This window comes from Hyla sarda, chromosome 1 (genome assembly GCF_029499605.1).
Source record: "Hyla sarda isolate aHylSar1 chromosome 1, aHylSar1.hap1, whole genome shotgun sequence".
NCBI classification, from domain to species: Eukaryota; Metazoa; Chordata; class Amphibia; order Anura; family Hylidae; genus Hyla; species Hyla sarda.
Genome location: NC_079189.1, coordinates 263,576,658 through 263,595,849, shown reverse-complemented (window position 1 = coordinate 263,595,849; position 19,192 = coordinate 263,576,658). Strand labels below are relative to the sequence as shown.

The window sequence follows — 19,192 nt, the reverse complement described above, 5'->3', positions numbered from 1 at the left end:
GGGGCATGTCGCATTTAGGAAGCCCCTATGGTGCCAGAACAGCAAAAAAAAAAACACATGGCATACCATTTTGGAAACTAGACCCCTTGAGGAACGTAACAAGGGTTACAGTGAGCATTTGCCCCCCACTGGTGTCTGACAGATCTTTGGAACAGTGGGCTGTACAAGTTTTAATTTTCACGGACCACTATTCCAAAGATCCGTCAGACACCTGTGGGGAGTAAATTCTCACTGCACCCCTTATTACATTCCATGAGGGGTGTAGTTTCCGAAATGGGGTCACATGTGTTTTTTTTTTTTTTTTTTGCGTTTGTCAAAACCGCTGTAACAATCAGGCACCCCTGTGCAAATCACCTCAAATGTACATGGTGCACTCTCCCTTCTGGGCCTTGTTGTGCGCCCCCAGAGCACTTTGCACCCACATATGGGGTATCTCTGTAGTCGGGAGAAATGGCGTTACAAATTTTGGGGGGCTTTTTTCCCTTTTACCTCTTGTGAAAATGTAAAGTATAGGGCAACATCAGCATGTTAGTGTAAAAAATTTAAATTTTTTACACTAACATTCTGGTGTAGACCCCAACATTTCCTTTTCATGAAGGGTCAAAGGAGAAAAAGCCCCCCAAACCTTGTAATGCAATTTCTCCCGAGTACGGCGATACCCCATATGTGGCCCTAAACTGTTGCCCTGAAATACGACAGGGCTCCAAAGTGAGAGAGCGCCATGTGCATTTGAGGCCTAAATTAGGGATTTGCATAGGGGTGGACATAGGGGTATTCTACGCCAGTGATTCCCAAACAGGGTGCCTCCAGCTGTTGCAAAACTCCCAGCATGCGTGAACAGTCAATGGCTGTCCGGCAATACTGGGAGTTGCTGTTTTTCAACAGCTGGAGGCTCTGCTTTGGAAACAGTGGTGTACCGGACGTTCTTATTGGGGGAGGGGAGGGAGGCTGTGTAGGGGTATGTGTATATGTAGTGTTTTTAACTTTTTATTTTATTTTGTGTTAGTGTAGTGTTTTTAGGGTACAGTCACATGAGCGGGGGATTACAGCGAGTTTCCCAGCACAAAATTTGCTGCATCTCAAACTTGCAGCGAGAAACCCACTGTAAAACCCTCGCCCATGTGAATCTACCCTGTACATTCACAGGGGGGGTGCACCAGCTGTTGCAAAACCACAACTCTCAGCATGCATGGTCTGTTAGTGCATGCTGGGAGTTATAGTTTTGCAACAGCTGGAGGCACACAGGTTAGGAAACACTGAGTTAGAAACAGACAATGTTTCCCAACCAGTGTGTCTCCAGTTGTTGCAAAACTACAACTCCTAGCATGCCAGACAGCTGAAGGGCATGCTGGGAGTTGTAGTTCGGCAACATCTGAAGGGCCAGATGTTGCTGAACTAAAACTCCCAGCATGCCTGGACAGTCAATGCATGCTGGGAGTTGTAGTTTTGCAACAGCTGGAAGAGCACAGATTGGAGACCATTATACAATGGTCTCCAAACTGGGGCCCTCCAGATGTTGCAAAACTACAACTCCCAGCATGCCCAGACAGCCAAAGGCAGTCTAGGCATGCTGGGAGTTGTAGTTTTCAGACTCCTAGAAGCAGCAGTGAAGATCTTCACTGCTGCCTCTGAGGACCATGTACTTACCTGCCGGTCCCGTCGCTGCTCCTCCACATGGCCGGTCCCGCCGCTGCTCCTCGGTCCCGCCGCTGCTCCAGGTAAGGCCGCCGGTCCCCGCATGTTCCCCCCACTATGCCGCAGGTCCCCGCGAGCCCCCGCAGCCATCTTCCCCCGTTCTGCCCGACTTCCAGGGGCGGGCAGTGCGGGGGATCTGAACTTTCATCCCAGGTCACTTTGATTGGTCCACAGGGACCAATCACAGTGATCGCTGACCTGGATGGATGGATGTCCTGGGGGGTGAAGCAGAAGTTGTTCCCTGCTGGAAACAGGGACAACTTCTGCGGGACTTCTGCTGGTTAACTGAATGTGGGACTTCTGCTGGTTAACTGAATGTCATTTATAAACGTCGGGATGCGAGAACGCACTGCACAACCCGGCGTTTATATATGACATCCTGCGGGAAGGGGTTAAATAAAAACCTTGCCAATGCCGCCTCTGTAAAACTAAAAAAAAAAGTGATCAAAATGTCCCATGTACCCCAAAATGGTACAACTAAGAATGTCAACTCTTCACAGAAAAAATTTGCCATCAGACAACATTGTCGGTATAAAAAAAAAGAAAAATATGCAGCTCTCAAAAGGTAGCGATGCACTAACAAGATTTTTTTAATCAAAAATAGTTATTATAGTGTAAAAGTAATAAACCATCAAATAAAGTACATAAATGAGGTATCGCCATAATCTTACCAATCTGCAGAACAAAATTATCATGTTATTGATAATGCACGGTTAACACCGTAAAAAATAATAATAATCTTGCCAAAATGTCTGCTTTTTGGTAATCCCTCCTCACTAAAAATTTCATAAATGTGATCAAAATGTCAAATATAAGACCCCACACAGGTCCATTGGTAAAAAAAAAAAAAAAAATTTACAGTGAGGACACGCTGGGAGTTGTAGTCTTGTAGCAGCGGGAGCTGAGCGGCGCGGGCGGGAGACAAGGGGGGGGGGGATATCAGTTTCCCCATAAGTGAGGGTAGCGGGGAGGCCGTATGAGGAGCCCGGGCAGCTGCACTGTAATGTCAGCCCGGGCTCCTGCCCTGACAGCCAAAGGCTTTGGCTATCAGGGCATGCTGGGTGTTGTAGTTTTGCAACAGCTGGAGGGCCACATTTTGCAGACCACTAGTTCGTGGTCTGTAAACTGTAGTCCTCCAGCTGTTGCAAAACTAAACAGCTGAAGGGGACCGGCGAAGATGTTCACTTACCCTTCCGAGGCTCCAGCGACGATCGGTGACGGAAATCGTCGGGCGGCACTGTCTTGCGACAATGTCGTGCGGTGCTGGATCCTACGGAAGCCGGTAAGTTGCCCAAGCCCTAAAACAGCCTTTGGCTGCCCAGGCATGCTGGGAGTTGTAGTTTTGCAACATCTGGAGGCACCCTGGTTGGGAAACACTAGCCTAAAACAGTGTTTCCCCACCAGGGTGCCTCCAGATGTTGCAAGACTACAACTCCCAGCATGCCTGGACAGCCTTTGGCTGTCCAGGCATGCTAGGAGTTGTAGTTTTGCAACATCTGGAGGCACCCTGGTTGGGAAACACTGGCCTAAAACAGTGTTTCCCAACTAGGGTGCCTCCAGATGTTGCAAGACTACAACTCCCAGCATGCTTGGACAGCCTTTGGCTGTGCAGGCATCCTGGGAGTTGTAGTTTTGCAACATCTGGAGGCACCCTGGTTGGGAAACACTGGCCTAAAAGAGTGTTTCCCAACCAGGGTGCCTCCAGATGTTGCAAAACTACAACTCCCAGGTTGGGAAACACTGTGCCCGGCCTCTGCCCCACCTTACTGTAAGGGCATGCTGGGAGTTGTAGTCCTGCATCTGGGGGCAGGGGACAAGCTTGTCACTTGCCCACACATCTCCTGCAACACACAACTACAACTCCCAGCATGTCCTTACTGTAAGGGCATGATGGCAGTTGTAATCATGGACTCCTTCGGATTCAGTGGACTACTTCGATGACCAGCGTTTTTCTTTGTTTGATTTTAATAAAATGGTTAACGAGGGCTTGTGGGGGAGTGTTTTTTGTAATAAATTTTTTTTTTAAACCTGTTGTGTTTTTTCCTTACTTTACTTGACAGGCTTAGTAGTGGAAGCTGTCTTATAGACAGAGTCCATTACTAAGCTGGGCTTAGCTTTAGCCACAAAAACAGCTAGCGCTAACCCCCAATTATTACCCCGGTACCCAACGCCACAGGGGTGCCGGGAAGAGCCGGTACCAACAGACCCGGAGCGTCCAAAATGGCGCTCCTGGGCCTAGGCGGTAACAGGCTGGCGTTATTTTGGCTGGGGAGGGCCAGTAACAATGGTCCTCCCCCACCCTGGTAACGTCAGGCTGTTACTGTTTGGTTGGTATTTGGCTGAGAATAAAAATAGGGGGGACCCTATGCGTTTTTTTTTTAAATAAATAATTAAATATTTAAAAAAAAAAAAACACATAGGATCCCCCCTATTTTTATTCTCAGCCAAATACCAACCAAACAGTAACAGCCTGACGTTACCAGGGTGGGGGAGGACCATTGTTACTGGCCCTCCCCAGCCTAAATAACGCCAGCCTGTTACCGCCTAGGCCCAGGAGCGCCATTTTGGACGCTCCGCGCCTGTTGGCACCCCTGTGGCATTGGGTACCGGGGTAATAATTGGGGGTTAGCGCTAGCTGTTTTTGTGGCAAACGCTAAGCCCGGCTTAGTAATGGACTCCGTCTGTAAGACAGCTTCCACTACTAAGCCTGTCCAGTAAAGTAAAAAAAAAAAAACACAGCAGGTTTAAAAAATATTTTATTACAAAAAAACACTCCCCCACAAGCCCTCGTTAACCATTTTATTAACATCAAGCAAAGAAAAACGCTGGTCGTCGAAGTAGTCCACCGAATGCGAAGGAGTCCACAGGATACACGGATCTGTAGAAGAAGTAACAAAAAATAAAAAATAAAAGAGTAAGTACATTTAGGGAGAAAAAACAGTGTTAAAAAAATGTAATAAACACACACACACACACACACACTAAACTCTGTTTACCACTATTCTGAGCCATGACTTTACAATTTATTGAATTATTTAGATGTGGTGAAAAAGCTAAAAAAAAAAAAAACTCAAAAACAAAAGATCCAGAAGGAAACCTCGCAGCCAAACCTATTCAGACAGCAGGAAAAAGGAACAGACTATTTTTTCTACTACATGAAGTAAATTTCCCACTTTTGCCTACGTGTGCCAAATTTATTAACGCTGTGCAACAATTTAGTAAATTTGTCGCACATAGTCAAAAATGAAGTAGAAAAAAACAGGGTAAAAACCAGACTACATAGTAAAAGATTAATAAATGCCTCTACATGTCTTTACATTAACTGTTGTACTGATGCACTAATTTTGTACCTACTTGTTATGTTCTAAGTTGGGTCCTCGGACCTATTTTCTATTGTATTCTCCTAATACTCTGTATTTCTTCAGATGTTTTCAATAAAGCTTCATTGTTGGATGGTTAAAATGATATCCTACTTATAGGTTTGATTTTGTCGTACTTCTGAAAAAAAAAATCATAATTACATACAGGAAAATGTATACGTTTAAAATTGTCATCTTCTGACCCCTATAACTTTTTTTTATTTTTCTGCATACGGGGCGGTATGAGGGCTCATTTTTTGTGCTATGATCTGAAGTTTTTATCAGTACCATTTTTGTTTTGATCGCTTCTTATTCTTTTTTTATGGTATAAAAAGTGACCAAAAATATGCTATTTGGGACTTTGGATTTTTTTTTCCGCGTAAGCCATGGACCATGCGGTTTAATTAACAATATATATTTTTTTCCAGACATTTACGCACGCGGAGATACCACATATGTTTATATTTATGCGCATGTTTTTTTTTTTTTTTTATGGGAAAAGGGGGTTGATTTGAACTTTTATTAGGGAAGGGGTTAAATCACATTTATTAACTCTTTTTTTTTTACACTTTTTTTTTTTTTGCAATGTTATGGGGGCTATAACATGCAATACATTGATTGCCAGCACCATTCAATGCAAAGCCATAGCATTGCATTGATCAGTGTTATTGGCAGTCGATTGCTCAAGCCTGGATCTCAGGCTTGGAGCAATCAAGCACCGTACAGATGTGCCAGAGGCAGGTAACAGACTCGTGTCCTAGCTGATCGGGACGCCGTGGTTTCACTGCGGTAGTCCCGATCAGCCCAACTGAGCTGCCGGGAATGCTTTTTTTACAGTTTAATAGGGTTAATAGCGCGCGTCATCAAGCTATATGACTTCTAGTGATTTTTCCAGTCTTGAACTTACCTCCTCATAAAAGCTGATCAGGTTAGTTTGACAGGACCGATCCCTCACAAACCCGGACTGATGTGGAGTCATATATTTTTTTTATTTAGACACTCCATAAAACCTCAATTTACCCACAATATATATATATATATAAAACTCAATGGGGGACATGTATCAAAGATTTTACCCCTGCTTTGTGTGTATTTTTTTGTGCAAAATTTTGCGCAAGCCCTTTTTTTGCGCATTTTCTTGCGCACGTTTTGGTAGAGCATGTCCTCCAGATGTGGCCGAATCGGGGTACCTTGGAGTGACATCTATAGTACGCATGGATTTATTAACTGCGTACTTTTCCTTTACACCAAAAATTTTGCCGCAAGAGCAGTTTTTTTGCGCAAATATAAGTCATCTTGGACTTAACGTAGCAAGATGCTCTAAATCATCGATTCTATTTTCCAAAGAGTGGATTGAGGAGATTACTATTAGGGATGCACCGATATATCGGCGGCCGATACATATCGGCCGAAAATAGCTATTTCGGCAAAATGCCGAAACAACTAAAAATCTGCCGATAATGACCACCTCCCCTGCCCGCCCACAGCACAAGTTACAAACACTGCCAGTGGCAGAGGCACTCGTGGGCGGTGCAGGGGGGGCCGGCCGCAACATCTGGGGGGGGGGGGGGGATTGCGCTCTCCGGGATAGGATTAGGAATACTTCTTTTTATGTGCCCGGCCGGCTCCCGTGTGTGGCTGCAGGCGGGGGCCGGCCAGCGCATATAAAACCTAATACTGTATACTAAAAACCAGGGGGGCCTCCAGCTGTTGTGAAACTACAACTCCCAGCATGCCCGGACAGACTTTGCCGGTCCGGGCATGCTGGGAGTTGTAGTTTCACAACAGCTGGAGGCCCCCTGGTTTTTAGTATACAGTATTAGGTTTTATATGCTCTGGTCGGCCCCCGCCTGCAGCCACACACGGGAGCCGGCTGGGCACATAAAAAGAAGTATTCCTAATCCTATCCCGGACATCCCTGTGTACCGAAAAATCTTTTCGGGACATAAGGATGTCCGGCGGTCACTCACCATTCCCTGGCGTCCTCCTGCGATCCTCCCGCGATCCTCCTTCGGTCCCTCGCTTCTCCGCCTCTATGGTCGTACGCACGGGACGTCACTGACGTCCCGTGCGTACAACCATAGAGACGCAGGAGGACCGCAGGATCGTCGCAGGAGAACGCACGCCGGCCGGGGCCTGGTAAGTGACCGTGTCATCTTCTTCAGTGTTCCGGTCACCGCTCCTCCGGTCCCGGCACCTACTGCTATGGTCCATAGGCCATAGCAGTAGATGTGACCCCCGGGCCGGAGGAGCGGTGACCGGATCACTGTGGGGGCAGCAGTACAGACATACAGCCTCCAGCCATACACTGTATATGGCTGGAAGCTGTATGTCTGTGGGGTGGGGGAACTGCTGACCTAATGTGGGGGGGAGCTACCTACAAATGTGTGTGTGTGTGGGGGGGGGGAGCTGCCTAATATTGTGTGTGGGGGGGGGGAGCTGCCTAATATTGTGGGGGGGGGAGCTGCCTAATATTGTGGGGGGGGGGGGGAAAAGCTGCCTGATATTGTGGGGGGGGGAAGCTGCCTGATATTGTGGGGGGGGGGGAAGCTGCCTGATATTATGGGGGGGGGAGCTGCCTAATATTGTTGGGGGGAGCTGCCTGATATTGTGGGGGGGAGCTGCCTGATATTGTGGGGGGGGAGCTGCCTACAAATGTGGGGGGGGCTGCCTGATATTGTGGGGGGGAGCTGCCTGATATTGTGGGGGGGAGCTGCCTGATATTGTGGGGGGGGGGGGGCGGAGCTGCCTACAAATGTGGGGGGAGCTACCTAATATTGTTGGGGGGAGCTGCCTAATATTGTTGGGGGGAGCTGCCTAATATTGTTGGGGGGAGCTGCCTAATATTGTGTGGGAACTGCCTACTATTGTTGGGGGGAGCTGCCTACTATTGTGGGGGAAATGCTGACCTAATGTGAGGAACCTGCCTACTATTGTGGGGGAACTGCTGACCTAATGTGGGGGGAGCTGCCTAATATTGTTGGGGGGAGCTGTCTAATATTGTGTGGGAGCTGCCTACTATTGTTGGGGGGAGCTGCCTACTATTGTGGGGAACCTGCCTACTATTGTGGGGGAAATGCTGACCTAATTTGGGAACCTGCCTACTGTTGTGGGGGAGCTGCCTACTATTGTGGGGGAGCTGCCTACTATTGTGGGGGAACTGCCTACTATTGTGGGGGAACTCCCGACCGAATGTGGGGGAGCTGGCAATCTAATGTGGGGGAATCTAATCTAATCTAATGAGCGGAGCGCTGCATTTTACCAGAAGACGGGGAGAAGTCATTTTCGGTATCGGTATCGGTTTCGGCCGGACATTTTTTTTTATTTCGGTTTTGTTTCGGTTCTGAAATTTCCATTTCGGTGCACCTCTAATTACTATATTTACCCGCAATTTATGAAGCTCATTGCGCTTGATTGATAAATTTATAGAAAGGTGGAGCGGATGATCCGATCACAAAAAAGTGGAACATCTGAAGGAGCGCAGACCTCATGCTCTCCCAGGCTGCTAGGAAAGAAATGGCATTTATTTCATAGCAGCCTGGGAGAGCATGAGGTCTGCGCTCCTTCAGATGTTCCACTTTTTTGTGATCGGATCATCCGCTCCACCTTTCTATTGATGTGCTGGACCCTGCTACCCAGAGCCCAGAGGAACCTGGATGCTGCGACCCCTCTCTAATTTCTAAGTGACTGCAGGTGTTATGCTCTGAGCATAACACCGTAAGGTAAGGGACCACCCTGCTGGCCCATTTATCTAACCATTTACACACGAAGTTATCTTGTTTACCTGCACGAGGTGCGCACCGTTTTCTTTCTTGTATTCTGATTGATAAATTTAGTGATTCTGCGCATAATTTAGAATTCGGGAAAAGGGGTAAACTGCTTCTACCATACACAAATAATGATACATGTCCCCCAATGTGTGTGTGTGTGTGTGTATGTATGTGTGAATGTTCCAGCATCACGTCCAAACGGCTAAAGATATTAACATGAAACTTGGCACACATGTTACTTATATGTCAGCAACAAACATAGGATAGGTGATTTAACCCTTACTCACCCCCATTTGCCAGGGGCGGAGCTTATGTTTAAAGTCCCATACAAGTCTATGCGAAATATATGTTACAGCATAACTTCCAAACGGCTGGAGATATTTCCATAATACTTGGTCACATGTTACTTATATGTCCACTTAAAATATAGGATAGCTAATTTAACCTTTAACTACCCCCATTTGTGAGGGTCGGGGTTTTTGTTTAAAGTCCATGCAAATCAATGGGAAATGTATGTTCCCACATAACTTCCGTACGGCTGGAGATATTTCAATACTTGGTACACATATTATAGGTCGGGATATGAGGATGGGATGGGAGGTCGGGATAGGAGTTCGAGATAGGAGGTCAGGATAGGAGGTCGAGATATGAGGACGGGATATGAGGTCAGGATAGGAGGCCAGGATATGAGGACGGGATAGGAGGTCGGGATAAGAGGTCGGGATAGGAGTTCGGGATAGGAGGTCGGGATATGGGGTTGGGATATGACAACAATATATGAGGACGGGATATGAAGTCAAAAGCTTCCTCCTTTGTTTATTTTCCTCCCCAACAAGGATTAGGAAGGAAAAACCGGGCAATGCCGGGTATTCAGCTAGTAAACAATAAACTTACAGGCCTATAGTTTCTGGAATTTTGACCCATGGAATCACTATAGATATTAGAAATAAGGGTCTGTCTATTACATTACTTAAAGGGGTATTGTTCTCTTGTAATTTCAGTTTCTTGACCTGTTTGTGTCTATTTTTTATATTTTAAGGCAACACTGTACTTCTTCCTGGGTAAGACAGGTGACATGTAAGAGAGAATATCTTATCTCTATTTATTTCACCTGTCATATCATTTTTCACTGAATACAGTGAAGAAAAATAAGCAAAATATATTTGCTTTCTCCACATCACTCTCTAGATTTCCTTCATCATTACTTTTTAAAAGGCAGACATTTCTAATTTTAACTTTTTTACTATTTATATAATTAAAAAGCATCTTAGGGTTAATTTTATTAAATTTGTCAGTGCCTTTGTTTGTCTCCAGCTTTGCTGCTTTTATCAGTTCTTCCCTTTAGATTTTAATTGCTTCTTCATTGTCTTCCTGTGTTAAGTACCTTAAAGGTTTTCTTTTTGTTACTTATTCACAATTTAATTTTTTTCTCATTGGAAGGTTATATTTCATTTTTACAAAAACAGGAACAGAAAAAAAAACTATTGACAGAAGGTACACTGCCCACAATGGAGTAAATTAATTATGACAGAGACAAGAAGGGGCATCCAGAAAATACAGTAATAGCTACATGTGAAAGATAAACTGGACAGTTGTAGAAGCACAAAAATGATAGAAGCAGGGCATGGAAGCCCCAAATGGAGATGTTCAAAATGAAAAAGAGAAATTTAAAAGAAACATAAAAGGGTCAGAAAAAGATATAAGAGCACCTGAACTGAGCAGATAGGTAAAAGCACAGCGTCTAGCATGACAGATTACAGAAAAAAGGAGGAACACACAATAAAACAGAGAGGCTGCAGTATCTCAATGATGACTAATAGGACAGCCAATCCAGCAATGTTTTTTTGTAACGGTTAGTATCTACAGGGGTCAAAGCAATCAATTCATTCATGCGCTGCAAATATGCAATCTTAACCAGCCACCCCCCCCCCCCCAATAGTAGTTTGATCAGGCAATTTCCATTTTCGCAGAATCATTGTTTTGGCTGTTTTCAGTGACGTGTCAAGGACTTCTTGTAGGTGGCTGAGCAAATATCAAACATGAACAGTAGGATTGCCTCAGGAGAGTTAAGAATCATAACTCCAGTAACTGTATGAATAGTGTCAAGGACGGTTGACAAAAAAGAATGAAGAGATGGGCATGTCCACCAGATATGGGGCATGGTGCCCACAGATTGACAACATTGCCAACAGGTCTCCAGGACAGACGGGTACCAACAGTGGAGCTGGGCATGTGTCTACAGCCTGTATAACAGTGCTTGATGTTGCTGACCCCTCAAAATAACCCAACAGCCATTAATGTTGAAACCTTGGCAACAAAAGTGAGGTACACCTTTATGTGTTTATGTCCAAATTGGGACCAATTAGCTAATTTTCCATCGCCGGTGTCATGTGACTCATTAGTGTTACAAGGTCTCAGGTGTCAATGGGGAGCAGGGGTATTACATTACATTTGGTGTTATCGCTCTCACACTCTCTAATACTGGTCGCCTGATGTTTAATATGGTACAGAAATCTCTAAGGATTTCAAGCAAAGAATTTTATTTCACACAGGAGGCTTGTATTATGCTTTATCTTTCTTTTATTTCGCTTACACAGCAGTAAAGGGTTAAAAGATATGTTGAAGACAAAACTTAGTACAACCAAACTTAGTAGTATTCTCAATAACCAATCTATATATATATATATATATATATATATATATATATATATATATCCAGATAGCAAGGAGGAGCAGCACACCAGGGATGCAGAGGTGTAGCGGGTGTAAGCGGGCCCAATCGCAGCCCGGGTCACTGGCAGCAGCAGTGATGTATAGTAGAATAAAGTGTCCCGCAGCACTCCAGTAGTGATCAAAATAGGTTTATTACCTCAAGGTAAGATACAACGTTTCGACCGTCACCACGGTCTTTTTCAAGCATAAGCAAGTGACACACTCCTCCCATATTTATATGGGGTACAATATCAAAAGGTGATTGTGCTCAATAAAGAAAAAACATGTAATACAGTGGATACTGTGACAATTGTGTGAAAAAAGAACATAAGGATACATAAAGAAAATGCATATTTTTAACAAGGCAGTGTAATCAGTGCTGTACAGTATATACAATCTGACATATATCGCATCATGTGTAAGTGACAATTAGTGTACAGGTGTGTGGACATTAAAAGTAATCAGGGGAACATGCCACGAGGTCAAACACTCACCCATCTGTGGTAATGGCGGCCATTCCCTGACGCCGTGTGTGCACACGGCTCTAGGGAATTCCGCAGGCCAGCCGGAGTACAGCCAATCACAAGGGGGCGTCGCGCGTTGCTAGGCAACGACTGTAGCTCGCGGTCCGCGCACACTCACTGTGCTTCCGGATGCCGCGAGCGCCATGACACTTCAGGGAAAGTTGTGTCCTGTTTGATGCATGCGTATAGATGTGTATTGTTGTCAATGAAACCATGTGTAGTGCGGGCAAAGTTCCCGTACTTAGTCCGTCAATTCAGATGTAATATGATAGTGTGGATGAATGTGTATAAGTAACTACGGAAGATGAGAAGTGTGTGTTAGTGTGGTGAAAACAGGAGTGTATGTAGAGAATGATAGGTGTGTAAGTGAATAACGGGAGATAGATGTGCATGAGTGGATGAATCCTTAGTGTATAAGGATGTTGGAAATGGAGAATTAAGTGTTAAGGGGAAAATAAAAAATAAAAAAAATATAAAATAAAATAAGAATGTAAGGAGTGTACGGGTATACATGTATAAGTGTGAGGATGGTGGCAGGGTGTGGCTGTGAAGGCAAGCAGTGTGAAGCACCTGCATAGTATATACATAGGCACATGATTATGTACATGCACGTATGTATACGTGCAGATGATCAGGGGACACGTCGATCAAACACCACTGACCATCATCTATCTGACCACTCTACCAGTTCTAGACCCTCACCACCCGAGTGCAGCCAACCAAGACTGAAATTGCTCTCATCTACGTTTATTTTACTCCTCTGTACACATCTCTATGTGAGCCAGAATAACTGACAAGTCCACATAAACACAGATATACACTGATGCATGCGTATACATACGTGCATGTACATAATCATGTGCCTATGTATATACTATGCAGGTGCTTCACACTGCTTGCCTTCACAGCCACATCTATACGCATGCGCCAAACAGGACACTACTTTCCCTGAAGTGTCATGGCGCTCGCGGCATCCGGAAGCACAGTGAGTGTGCGCGGACCGCGAGCTACAGTCGTTGCCTAGCAACGCGCGACACCCCCTTGTGATTGGCTGTACTCCGGCTGGCCTGCGGAATTCCCTAGAGCCGTGTGCACACACGGCGTCAGGGAATGGCCGCCATTACCACAGATGGGTGAGTGTTTGACCTCGTGGCATGTTCCCCTGATTACTTTTAATGTCCATACACCTGTGCACTAATTGTCACTTACACATGATGCGATATATGTCAGATTGTATATACTGTACAGCACTGATTACACTGCCTTGTTAAAAATATGCATTTTCTTTATGTATCATTATGTTCTTTTTTCACACAATTGTCACAGTATCCACTGTATTACATGTTTTTTCTTTATTGAGCACAATCACCTTTTGATATTGTACCCCATATAAATATGGGAGGAGTGTGTCACTTGCTTATGCTTGAAAAAGACCGTGGTGACGGTCAAAATGTTGTATCTTACCTTGAGGTAATAAACCTATTTTGATCACTACTGGAGTGCTGCGGGACACTTTATTCTACCATATATATATATATATATATATATAATATATATATATAAATCACATGACATATAAATGATCTTCCTCTTTCTTTACTGCTCACGCAGGAGATAAGTACCTATTCTTATATTGTCCAATAATTTATTATTCTTATATATGTATATTTTCTTATCTTTTATTTTATTTAGCATATTTTAGTTCCTCTCTGTGCAAGATTTCCTTGTCTCTATACCCTCCTTCTTTCTTTTTATTCATACCATATTTTCCTTCAATATATATACCTTGCTGTGGCGCATTATAATATTCTTACCTTGCTCGCGCTTCCATTACTGTTTATCTTCGGCTTCTGCATAGTCTTGTTTCTCGCGTGACTTGCTGTGACGCACGGAGACTCCGGCTGGTTGCGTAATCTCGCAAGACTTCCAGTGATACTGGTGATCAGCTCCGCTCCCCACCCTCTTCATTCTGAAGTGATTCCCTGTACTGGCCGGTCTCTTCATATTTCTGAGAGAAAAACATTTCTCTTGTTTAGTTTTTCCTATATATATTGGATATTATGACACTGAGGCAGATTTTAGGGCAATGAAAGGATGTTTTTCCAAAACCTTGAGCCTAGGTGAGCTAGCAGAGAGGCTCATCGGGTGCCTATTTAATGAGGCCAGCAGAAGTCTGCATATAAGGAAAGGAAACAGTCTGGGCTCTCCCAAGAAGACAGCAAGGTGGCTGTAAAGGGGGAGGCAGGGGTCCTTGTGAGGAGCACACATCCAGGCGCTGTGAGTGACCCAACAGTGAAGTGCACAGACAAGGGGTCTTAGTACACACAGCAAGAGGCTGCAAACGCTGTGTGTGAACAGTGAGTAAAAGGTTGCAGGAAACTTGTGTTTTAACTGGCAGGGAAAAGCCCTGCAGTTAATAGTCAGGGCATGCTGGGTTGTGTAGTCAGTGGCTTGACGGCCATGGACTTTGTTTTTTTTCCTGTGTTATATTTCTGTTTATTCTGCAACCTGTCTAATAAAGCTGGCGAGGAGCCAGACTTGCATAAAGAACGGTTGTTTGCCTTCTAAATGAAGTAGAAATGTGTCCTGTGGCTGTGTCAAGGACGATCACAGAGCTATCCCCAGAGTGAAATCTCTACAATATATACAGTGTGGATAAAAAGTTTGGGCACCCCAGGTAAAAATTTGTATTAATGTGCATAAAGAAGCCAAGGAAAGATGGAAAAATCTCCAAAAGGCATCAAATTACAGATTAGACATTCTTATAATATGTCAACAAAAGTTAGATTTTATTTCCATCATTTACACTTTCAAAATAACAGAAAACAAAAAAAATGGCATCTGCAAAAGTTAGGGCACCCTGCAGAGTTAATATCTTGTACTGCCCCCTTTGGCAAGTATCACACACTTTTTGTAGCCGGCCAAGAGTCTTTCAATTCATTCAGGTATCTTTGCCCATTTTTCCTTACAAAAGTCTTCCAGCTCTTTGAGATTTCTGGGCTGTCTGTCACGCACTGCTCTTTTAAGGTCTATCCATAGATTTTCAATTATGTTGAGGTCAGGAGATTGTGAAAGCCATGGCAAAACCTTAAGTTTACGCCTCTTGATGTAATCCCCCGTGGATTTCGAGGTGTGTTTAGGATCATTATCCATTTGTAGAAGCCATCCTCTATTTAACTTCAGCTTTTTCACAGATGGCATCAAGTTAGCATCCAAAATTTGCTGAAATTTTTCCTTCTACTTGTGAGATGTTCCCTGTGCCACTGGCTGCAATACAACCCCAAAGCATGATTGATCCACCCCCATGCTTAACAGTTGGACAGAGGTTCTTTTTAATAAATTCTGTTACCCTTCTTCTCCAAAGTACCTTTGCTCATTCCAGCCAAAAAATTCAATTTTAACCTCAACGGTCCACAGAACTTGTTTCCAAAATGTATCAGTCTTGTCTATATGTTCATTTGCAAAGTTCAAACGCAGATTTTTATGGTGAGGACGTAGAAGAGGTTTTCTTCTGATAACTCTTCCATAAAGACCATATTTGTTCAAGTATTTCTTTATACTGGAATAGTGTACCACAACTCCAGTGTCTGCCAGATCTTTCTGGACGGATTGTGGAGTCAAACGTAGGTTTTGAATAGTTTTTCTCACAATCCTGCGAGCTGTTCTGTCTGATATTTTTCTTGGTCTTCCAGATCTTGCTTTAACTTCCACTGTTCCTGATGATTCCTGATGCCATTTCTTAATTACATTCCGAACAGAGGATATTGACATCTTAAAACATTTTGATATCTTCTTATAGCTTTCTCCAGCTTTGTGAGCGTCAACTATTTTCAGTTTCAGATTTCTAGACAACTGCTTAGAAGAACCCATGGTGCTGATTGTTGGGGCTAGGTCAGATGAGTGTGGGCATTTAAAACCTTTGAGATTGACATCACCTGGTCTTCCCAGATAATGATTGAGAACAATCCATGACACTAGCAGGTCTCAGCTTTGCAAAGGGCGCAGTGCATGCTATAAATTCTGCAGGGAGCCCAAACTTTTGCAGACGCCATTTTTTTGTTTTCTGTTATTTTGAAAGTGTAAAAGATGGAAATAAAATCTAACTTTTGTTGACATTTTATAAGAATGTGTAATCTGTAATTTGATGCCTTTTGGAGATTTTTCCATCTTTCCTTTCCTTTTTTATGCCCAAACTTTTGATCCGCACTGTATATTCAGACAGACCAGGGGCTGTGCAATGGGTACTCGATTCGCCCCCAGTTATGCTCATTTATTTATGGGGTGTTTCTAGTCCCTATTTATAGCACAGTCCCTGGCTTTTAAAAACTATGTATGTTTTTTTCATTGTTATTTATTTTTTATATGGTGTGGCACACAATCACAAGCCAAAGAATTTGTTAAGGAATTAAATGGTAATCAATGGGGAATTCAATTCTCCATGCATTTTTCAAATGAATCCATACAATTTTTGGACCTTGAAATTTCAAAATCTGAAATAAACCAAATAATTACCAAGACTTACTTTAACCCCTTCCCGCAGAATGGCATATATAAACGCCGGGTTGTGCAGTGCGTTCGCGCATCCCGGCGTTTATAAATGACATTCAGTTAACCCGGCGATGCGCAGCATCGCACGGGTTAATCAGCAGAAGTCCCGCTGTTTCCAGCAGGGGACAACTTCTGCTTCACCCCCAGGACCATTCATTGATGGTCCTGGTCAGCGATCACTGTGATTGGTCCCTGTGGACCAATCACAGTGATCTAGGGTGAAAGTTCAGATCCCCCGCACTGCCCGCCCCTGGAAGTCGGGCAGAACGGGGGACGATGGCTGCGGGGGCTCGCGGCATAGGTGGGGGAACACGTGGGGACCGGCAGCCTTACCCGAACCAGCGGCGGGACCGATGAGCAGCGCGGGACCGGCCACGTGGACGAGCAGCGACGGGACCGGCAGGTAAGTATGTGGTCCTCAGAAGCAGCAGTGAAGAACTTCACTGCTGCTTCTAGGAGTCTGAAAACTACAACTCCCAGCATGCCTAGACAGCCTTTGGCTGTCTGGGCATGCTGGGAGTTGTAGTTTTGCAACATCTGGAGGGCCCCAGTTTGGAGACCATTGTATAATGGTCTCCAATCTGTGCTCTTCCAGCTGTTGCAAAACTACAACTCCCAGCATGCACTGACTGTCCAGGCATGCTGGGAGTTTTAGTTCAGCAACATCTGGCCCTTCAGATATTGCCGAACTACAACTCCCAGCATGCCGTTCAGCTGTCTGGGCATGCTGGGAGTTGTAGTTTTGCAACAACTGGAGACACACTGGTTGGGAAACATTGTTTCTAACTCAGTGTTTGCTAACCTGTGTGCCTCCAGCTGTTGCAAAACTATAACTCCCAGCATGCACTAACAGACCATGCATGCTGGGAGTTGTAGTTTTGCAACATCTGGAGGGCCCCAGTTTGGAGACCATTGTATAATAATGTTGTGGTTTTGCAACAGCTGGTGCACCCCCCCCCCCTGTGAATGTACAGGGTACATTCACATGGGCGAGGCTTTTACAGTGGGTTTCTCTCTGCAAGTTTGAGATGCAGCAAATTTTGCGCTGGGAAACTCACTGTAATCCCCCGCCCATGTGACTGTACCCTAAAAACACTACACTACACCTACACAAAATCAAATAAAAAGTTAAAAACACTACATATACACATACCCTTACACAGCCCCCCTCCCCCAATAAGAACGTCCGGTACACCACTGTTTCCAAAGCAGAGCCTCCAGCTGTTGAAAAACAACAACTCCCAGTATTGCCGGACAGCCGTTGACTGTCCACGCATGCTGGGAGTTTTGCAACAGCTGGAGGCACCCTGTTTGGGAATCACTGGCGTAGAATACCCCTATGTCCACCCCTATGCAAATCCCTAATTTAGGCCTCAAATGCACATGGCGCTCTCACTTTGGAGCCCTGTCGTATTTCAAGGAAACAGTTTAGGGTCACATATGGGGTATCGCCGTACTCGGGAGAAATTGTGTTACAAGGTTTGGGGGGTATTTTCTTCTTTAACCCTTCATGAAAAGGAAATGTTGGGGTCTACACCAGAATGTTAGTGTAAAAAATTTAAATTTTTTACACTAACATGCTGATGTTGCCCTATACTTTACATTTTCACAAGAGGTAAAAGGGAAAAAAGCCCCCCAAAATTTGTAACGCAATTTCTCCCGACTACGGAGATACTCCATATGTGGGCGCAAAGTGCTCTGGGGGCGTACAACAAGGCCCAGAAGGGAGAGCGCACCATGTACATTTGAGGTGATTTGCACAGGGGTGGCTGATTGTTACAGCGGTTTTGACAAACGCAAAAAAAAAAAAACACATGTGACCCCATTTCGGAAACGACACCCCTCACGAAATGTAATGAGGGGTGCAGTGAGAATTTACCCCCCACAGGTGTCTGACTGATCTTTGGAACAGTGGTGCGTGAAAATGAAAACTTGTACAGCCCACTGTTCCAAAGATCTGTCAGACACCAGTGGGGGGGAGGGGGGGCAAATGCTCACTGTACCCCTTGTTACGTTTCTCAAGGGGTCTAGTTTCCAAAATGGTATGCCATGTGTTTTTTTTTTGCTGTCCTGGCACCATAGGGGCTTCCTAAATGCGACATGCTCCCTGAGCAAAATTTGCTCCCAAAAAGCCAAATATGACTCCTTCTCTTCTGAGCATTGTAGTTCGCCCATAGTGCACTTCAGGTCAACTTATGGGGTACCTCCATACTCAGAAGAGATGGGGTTACAAATTTTGGGGGGTATTTTCTGCTATTAACCCTTGGAAAAATGTGAAATTTGGGGGGGAAACACACATTTTAGTGAAAAAAAAATTTTTTTTTTACATATGCAAAAGTCGTGAAACACCTGTGGGGTATTAAGGCTCACTTTATTCCTTATTACATTCCTCAAGGGGTCTAGTTTCCAAAATGGTATGCCATGTGTTTTTTTTTTTTTGCTGTTCTGGCACCATAGGGGCTTCCTAAATGCGACATGCCCCCCGAGCAAAATTTGCTCTCAAAAAGCCAAATATGACTCCTTCTCTTCTGAGCATTATAGTTCGCCCGTAGTGCACTTCAGGTCAACTTATGGGGTACCCCCA

General features: G+C 44.5%; 1 protein-coding gene across 5 annotated transcripts in view; it reads right to left on the bottom strand.

Moving 5' to 3' along the window:
- The window catches only part of LOC130368109 (oocyte zinc finger protein XlCOF19-like), a 59,492-nt gene that overhangs the window by 28,985 nt on the left and 11,315 nt on the right, over positions 1-19,192 (bottom strand). For 2 of the 5 annotated variants that reach the window (XR_008892288.1, XR_008892290.1), the window contains exons 3-4: positions 13,875-14,068; positions 5,050-5,193 (exon numbers count right to left, since the gene is read on the bottom strand). The exons of the other annotated variants lie outside the window; for them this stretch is intronic. The gene's annotated coding sequence lies outside the window, so the exon portion shown is untranslated. The remainder of the gene's footprint in view (positions 1-5,049; positions 5,194-13,874; positions 14,069-19,192) is intronic. 5 annotated transcript variants of the gene reach the window in all.